The following is a 7603-nucleotide window of genomic DNA, read 5'->3' on the forward strand; positions in this document are numbered from 1 at the left end:
GAAGGCGTGTGTTGCTCTCGTGTTTAGTCGTCAATGATCATATTCTTACTTTGTTTTTCTTATTCTATCTTACATAGAATTTTTAGGAGATGTTTTATTATTTATTTTTTTACATGTTTTGAGAAAATTGAGTTTGACAATAATTCACTAGTTTTAGGATTTTGTAAAACTCTTTTATTTGTTTCTCTAGTGAAAGTTTTGTCTTGAGGCGTTGTAAGAGTATTTTTTACTCTTGCTTAATTATTTGAGTCTGTTTATTTGGTTGTTTGTTTATTTTATTCACGTTTTCATAAATTCTGCTGCATGTTATGACAGATGTTTCCAACATCTAGTGACAACATCTGAATTTAATTTTATGTGCAACCATATATTTCTTACACAACGGATTTACAAAGTAAACTCCTAGCAAAAATGATCATATAATTTGTGACGTGTTATTGACTGAAAGATCAGTTTGACTTGTGATAGCTTGAATACTTAAATAGTAAGTTCGAGAACCTTTCCTAAACTGATATTGTCTTCTATTTATAGAATTGAATTTGCAACAGTCACAATCTTTAAAAAGGAACTGTTCCTAATAAAGCTATTCGTTGCTTTATCTTTTGTCCACGTTATTATTCTCTGACAAAAGTACATGTGTAGTGCACTTGAATCTGCACACGATAGTTATGGAAAACTTATCCAACATCCATCTGTCAAACAGATGTAAAATGATGTCCTTAAAAGAGAATGTTGGTTAGGACTCCGACTGATAGGGGTGTGCATTAAACGGTTCAAACCGAAAAAACCGACCAAACCGTAAATTTCGGTTTTTTTGGTTCTGTTTAAATGGTTTTTCGGTCGGTTCTGGTTTTGATTTTTGATAACTTCGATTTTTCGGTCCGGTTTACGGTTTTGAATTTTAAAAAACCAAAAAAATCGAATCGACCATTTAAAATATAACAAATAATAAAAATAATTAATATATGTTATTTTCATTAGGTTTAAAGATTTGCCTCCTCCCTTCTTTACTTTTCACCGTTAATCCCTAACTTGGTAACCGTCAATCGTTATATTTTTTATTATTTTATTTTGATATCTGTAAGATAACTAACAAATTGGTCACAAAAATCATAGCTATGACTATTTTTATTACTTAATTTTGATGTTTTAAGATAATCAAAAACTTGTTTTGATCACTGTTTTTTTATTATATTTATTTTAAATAATTTAACATACAACTTCATTTATAAGTCAAATTATTACTCAAACCGTAATAACCGACCGTAATAACCAAAACCGTAATAAAAATAACCGAACCAAACCAAAATAAAATGGTTTGGTTTAGGATTAGGAATTTAAAAAACCGTAAAACGAAACACCGAACCGAAATTTATTAAAACCGAATCGAACCGACCATTGCACACCCCTGTCGACTGATTACTTGTAAAATCTATACTTTTAAGATTTCAGTCGAGTCCCAATTCAGTTTGGCTGGCTTATCAAGTTTGATTAACTTGTCCAGTTTAGATAACTCAGTTTAGCTTGTGAACAAAGTCATTTAGTTTGGTTGGCTTGATTCAGTTAGACTTAGTTCAATTTTTGCCTTTAAATATTGTTAAATTGAGTCACCTTTTTAAAACAAATGACTGAAATAGTTTTCTTTATAAGTATTTTTGTAGGAAGAAATCCACGAGTGGAAGGTTATGCATGCTACTCATTAATGGTATGGCTTTCTGGTTAATAGTTTCCTTTTTGGCTGTTGTTTCACCTAATATGGTTTGTGTACATATAGTTTTTTTTTGGTTGGCTAACGATAGTTTGAGGTCATTATATGCTTATTTTTCTCATTAATCTAATGTTTTATCAGGTTTGGTACGTTTTTATTAAGATTAAGTGTTGCCCAGATTCTATTGATAATGAGGGTTTTCTTGAAGATAGAATCGATTTTTATGGTAATGTAGAATTCAATTAAGAATCAGGGCCTGAAGATTTTTTCCGAAATATTGTTGAGATAATTCATGATAATTCTGCTTTCTTCTTGCTGCTTTGGTTATTGTGATTAATCACTCAGTTGCTTATTTTTTTCCTACTCATGAATTAGAAAGAATGGAATCTTAATTCAATTGTTCGCTAGCATCCTTGGACTTATGTTATTATATTTCAATTAAATATTAAAACAGCATAAAAATGAATCAAGGAACCTTTAAATGAATGCATGAATGTGAGACATGCTCATTTATGACTTACAAATTTCCTCTAATTTATCTAGGTTATATGTTAAATTTGTACGTTTTAATAAAAAAAATATGGATGTATTGCAATAAATTAAGTGGGTTTCTTTGCCTTTTAATTTGTGCAGATGCAAATGCATGTTTTGCTGCCTTTTTAGAGTGCAAGTTTCTAGAATAACTTGTTTTAGTGTGTATCTATTAATATATATAAAGAAGTCCTATGTCAAGCTTGTGGCAAATATGACAATATTTTGAGCTGTGAAACATGTACCTATGTCTACCATCCAAAGTGTTTACTGGAAGTGCCCTGAATGTATATGCATCCTTTATGCTCTTGGTATAAGTCTTGTCAGGGATGAGTAACTTTAGTTTCCTTATTTAACCATGTTTTTCGACAGATTGGCCCTCTCATTGAAATTGAAAGAATACTTGACTGTGAGGTGTGTCCCACTGCTATTGATGATAGTGATGCATCTAAGCTTGGATCGGATCCAGCTCTTATGAACCAGTATTTAGTCAAGTGGAAAGGCTTATCCTACCTCCACTGCACATGGTATAATTTTCATATGATCTCTATTCGCCATGTAGTTATTTCAATTATTTTTTTAATGCATGTTCCTAGGGAACATATATCCTCTGTTACTTGCTCAGCTTCAAATCAACAAATCGTGACCAATTTTACATATTCACACTCATATGACATGAATTATGATACTCATCAGTTCAATATTCTTCAAGAACAGTATTACCATATAATTGAAATTTACTTAATACTATTCCAAAATAAGGTGCAGATTGAATTCCGCAGCGATATTCTCATTTTATCAAACATGTCTTGTTTTCTTCTTAACAGTATCGTGTGTCATCTGTATGTTGTTCCAGGGTCTCCGAGATAGAATTTGTTAAGGCACAAAATTTGGGAAGCATGGATTGGTGAAAGAAAAACCAGCAGTTAGAAGCCTGTTGACACCATTGAGACTGTATGATGGAATGGATGAAGAAGAAGAAGCTCCAAAGAAGAAGCCAGAGCCTGTGGATGGCCCTTTGTTGACTGAGCATGATAAAATGAAGATTGAAAGGAGGAAGAGAAAAGAGGAGCGCCAGAGAGAGGTAACTGAAAACATAAAACTTCAATATAAATATCTTCAGTTAAGGCAATTCTTCTAGCAAACTTGCCTCAAAATTTTAAAGCATGACAAGTGCTAGTTATAACAGTTTTTGGATCACACTGAATCTTAATGGTTAGTAATAGTTGTAAAAATTTTCCTCTCTAACTATTGACTAGTTAGTTTCATTTAGTTTGTTTAAATTTGCTTGGATGCTTTCGTATTTGAATTTTTTTTTTTACACCTAGAATGCCACCCATACCCATGCTCCTGCTCTTGTTCTTCTTACTACCCCGCTCTGCAGATTTGGACCAAGTGCAAATTACCTACACTTTTAGAAATTCATATTATAATTGAATGCTAGAAATTTTGGTTCAATTTAAGGATTTATGGATAGTTGAAGTGTGTTCATCTGTCTTTTCTAATGGGTAAAGACAATCGAGGTCCAGTTTTCTGCATTATCTTTTTGGTCAAACATTTGTTTTTGAAAAAATGATGGTTAATCTAGGATTTTCTTCTGTCTTTTCGTGCGCACGAGAGTGCAGTTTTTCTTATTTTTACTTTCTTCAGCTCCTGTACTTTTCCATGGATAGACTGGGAGGGGATTGGAGGGGGTGGTAGTGACGACCTTTTTTGTTCCATTATGTTTTCTTATACTGCACTGATGGTACATGCACAATATCAAACACACTTAGAGGAAATGGAAGCAGTTTAAGCCGGCATGCCTTCTGTAGTTGTTAATCATGACATTAGTGAAGGCCCAACTTTCTGAAGAAGCTAGTTAGTTTCTTTTTGTACTTATCTGGAACTCTTGACTTAAGTTTACGAGAGGATGAATTGAACTATAAAATCTTAACGAAAAATCACATTAATTTATATAGTTGTTTATTTTAATCGTTTCACGTCTCTTAAGTACTTTTATGCCTTTGGATAATTCTTTTCTGATCGCAGGCCTTGTTGGAAGGAATGGTACTGGTAAAACAACTTTCCTGAGGTACATGGCCATGCATGCTATTGAGGGAATTCCCAAGAACTGCCAGATATTACATGTAGAGCAAGAGGTGGTGGGAGATGATATTTCGGCCCTGCAATGTGTTTTGAATTCGGATTTTGAAAGAACCCAACTTTTGGAAGAAGAATCTCATTTGCTTGGATTACAGGTTGGAAGTTCTTGGTTCCAATTAGAAAATGATTTGTTGCAAAACTTAACCATTCCGTCTGACTTCACTATTGTTTTAGTTGCATCAATTTGCTTTTAACCCTCAATCTCAATCATTCATCCTTTAGAGAGAGATGGACCTGTAGGAGAACTATGTGAAGAGCAATGGGGGAACCGGATGGAAGGTTTGACAAAAATGCCACTGCACAAAGACTTGACGAGATATACAAAAGGATTGAGTTTATTGATGCTTATTCTGCAGAGGCGCGAACAGCTTCCATTCTTGCGGTTAGTTTGCCTTACTCTTTCTGAACTGTGATTATGGAGTTATTGATTCACAGTATCATTGAGACCTAACTAATTGATGCGAATGTTGTAATATCTGCTGGTTTTAGTTTTGAGATGATTTTGAAGTATTTTCTGATCATAGTTCTGTCACATTTCATGGTTCTAAGCATGATCTGTTTTAAATTATACTTGCTGAGGCGGGCCTACTTGTTCCTTGTTTTCTTGTAGTTGCCTGTGAGAGGTTATTTTCCTCCAATTTTCCGTTTTATAGCCATATATCTTTTTGGTTAATAATGCCTACTTCAGAAAATATTCATGTGACATAATTGACAAGTGAGTTTTTTGTGAACCATTACTTTGAGTAATCGAGCCTCTTGCGGTGATATCTTATTAACGTAACTTCTGTATGTTCTTTTCTTACCCTCCTTCCTGAGTTACCTATTACTATAGACACTTTTGTCAGATTCCCCTCAGCTGGGTAATCTTTTAATGGTTATTGTTTCGATCTTACATTATGGTTGATGATTTACCACATTTCCTATGCATGTTGGTTCCTTTTAAACATCATCTGTGGTTCTATAATATTTTTTCAGGGTCTCAGTTTCACTCCAGAGATGCAGCATAAGGCAACTAAAATATTTTCTGGAGGATGGAGAATGAGGATAGCGCTTGCTCGTGCCTTGTCTATTAAGCCTGATCTATCACTTCTTGATGAACCAACAGTATGTTAGGATTGACAATACTCTTTGTAGGCTTACACGATGCTATTAGCTCATATGCATGTTTTCTTTCATGGCAGAACCCTCTCGATCTACATGCTGTCTTGTGGATGGAATCTTACCTAGTGAAATGGCAAAAGACATTTATCATGGTTTCGCTTGCTAGAGAGTTTTTGAATACTGTACGAGTTCTCTACGTCTGTTTGTTAATTTCTTGAAATCAGCAGGCAACCTGTCTGGAATTATTACTTGGGATTTTCACTTGTGTTATCTTTGACCTGCCATTTGTCTATCGCTTTTTATAGGTGGTCACGGATATTCTCCACCTTCAAGGACAAAAACTGACTGCTTATCGGGGGAACTATGATACATTTGAGAGAACAAGGGAAGAACAGCTCAAAAACCAACAAAAAGCATTTGAGTCAAATGAACGAGCAAGATCTCATATGCAGGTGATTTGTTCATTTGCTTTTGCTGTATTATTTCTGTTTTTGAGATTTAGGTAACATACATTTACATTCATTTGTATCATTATTCGGTGTGGGATTTTAACAATCTTATCATTTCTAAAATATTGCATTGCAGTCATTTATTGACAAGTTCCGCTACAATGCAAAGCGTGCATCTCTTGCCCATTCAAGAATCAAGGTGCTCTGAAAGCTTGGCATAAATAGATCATTGCAACAACAGAAGCAAATAATGAGAGCCTGATAAAATATCGAGTTAGAGTCACAAGAATTAATATATAACATATGGCAATCGGACTCACTTTTTTTCATCTAGATTAATTAATATGCGTAAAGTTTCTGAAAAGGATAGCCATTTGTGTGCAGGTTATGAAAAGTATGCATGTGCAGCCACATGATCACGTGTATAATTAAATACTAACATTGCACTTGTTCTATTAATTACTTTAAATTTCTCAACTATCTGTTATTTCCCTTCCATTTAATTCAGATTTGTCCTCTCTCGATTAGGGATTCTTTCCAAATATGCACATTAATTATTAATCTTTATCATTTTAACTATATATATAATTTGCTACGAGCCATATGTGACAAGTACTTTGTGTTTGTATTATCAAGTTTCTATATATATATATGTTGATCATCTTCATTTTGCAGTTTTGTGCCTGAATTGTCTTGATAGAAGGCTAACTGATCTTCACCGAAAGGATTGTTTCTGATCTTGTCGCAACTAGATGCCATATTTGTGGGATTTTTGTTTTTTTTTTCTTTGAACACAGTCTGTATTCAAGTACACTGATGGACATAATTTGGATTCAAAATTTGTGGATTGTCATATTTTTTGTTTGAATTGTATGAAAATCGATTTCGCACTTTCATATATTTTACTGATGTTATTTATATAGACATTTAAATTTGCAAAAAAAATTCGAAAACAACGTTTTTAACGACAACGTTTTTTATTGGTTATTTTCGCTCAAATTAACAACGAAGCACAACACTTTTTTAAGCCATATCTAGAAAGCACAACGCTTTTTTACACTTAAAAAGCGTTGTCCTAGCTTCAATCTACAACGCTTTTTACGCGTTGTCATTTCTAGAAACAACAATGCTTTTAAAGCGTTGTCCTTACATTAATCTACAACGCTTTTTAAGCGTTGTCTTTTCCAAATACCACAACGCTTTTAAAGCGTTGTCCTTGCATTAATCTACAACGCTTTTTAAGCGTTGTCTTTTCCAAATATCACAACACTTTTTCCGTGTTTTCTTTGACCACGGTCTTTTACAACACTGCCTACGACAACGCTTTTTCTGTGACAATAAAAACGCGGAAAAAGCGTTGTTTGCCTTTTTTCTTGTAGTGTAAGTTGGTTTGAACAAAATCAATATTTGAGGAGATATTTGTGTGAATTGAATCAACCTTTTGAGATAGACCATCATGGGAACTAGCCAATAGGGGTGTTGAAGCCAAATTCTTCCTCATTGAGTCAAGTGAATGAACAGAGTGTTCAGACTTCCTTAGAAATATCAAACAAGTCCTTCAAGACCTTATCTCTCATATTTTCAATATCAGTGGCATTGAGCTCTTGGCGAGACTTCAATTGTGAAATGGTAATAGATATAGCAGTTAGGCTAGTTGCTATGTTTTCTA

The 7603-nt window shown here is 33.7% G+C and overlaps 1 pseudogene; it reads left to right on the plus strand.

Moving 5' to 3' along the window:
- Positions 1–1707: 1707 nt before the first annotated feature.
- LOC140889927 (ABC transporter F family member 3-like) lies at positions 1708–6166 on the plus strand (annotated as a pseudogene).
- Positions 6167–7603: the final 1437 nt, after the last annotated feature.

This window comes from Henckelia pumila, chromosome 3 (genome assembly GCF_033568475.1).
Source record: "Henckelia pumila isolate YLH828 chromosome 3, ASM3356847v2, whole genome shotgun sequence".
NCBI classification, from domain to species: Eukaryota; Viridiplantae; Streptophyta; class Magnoliopsida; order Lamiales; family Gesneriaceae; genus Henckelia; species Henckelia pumila.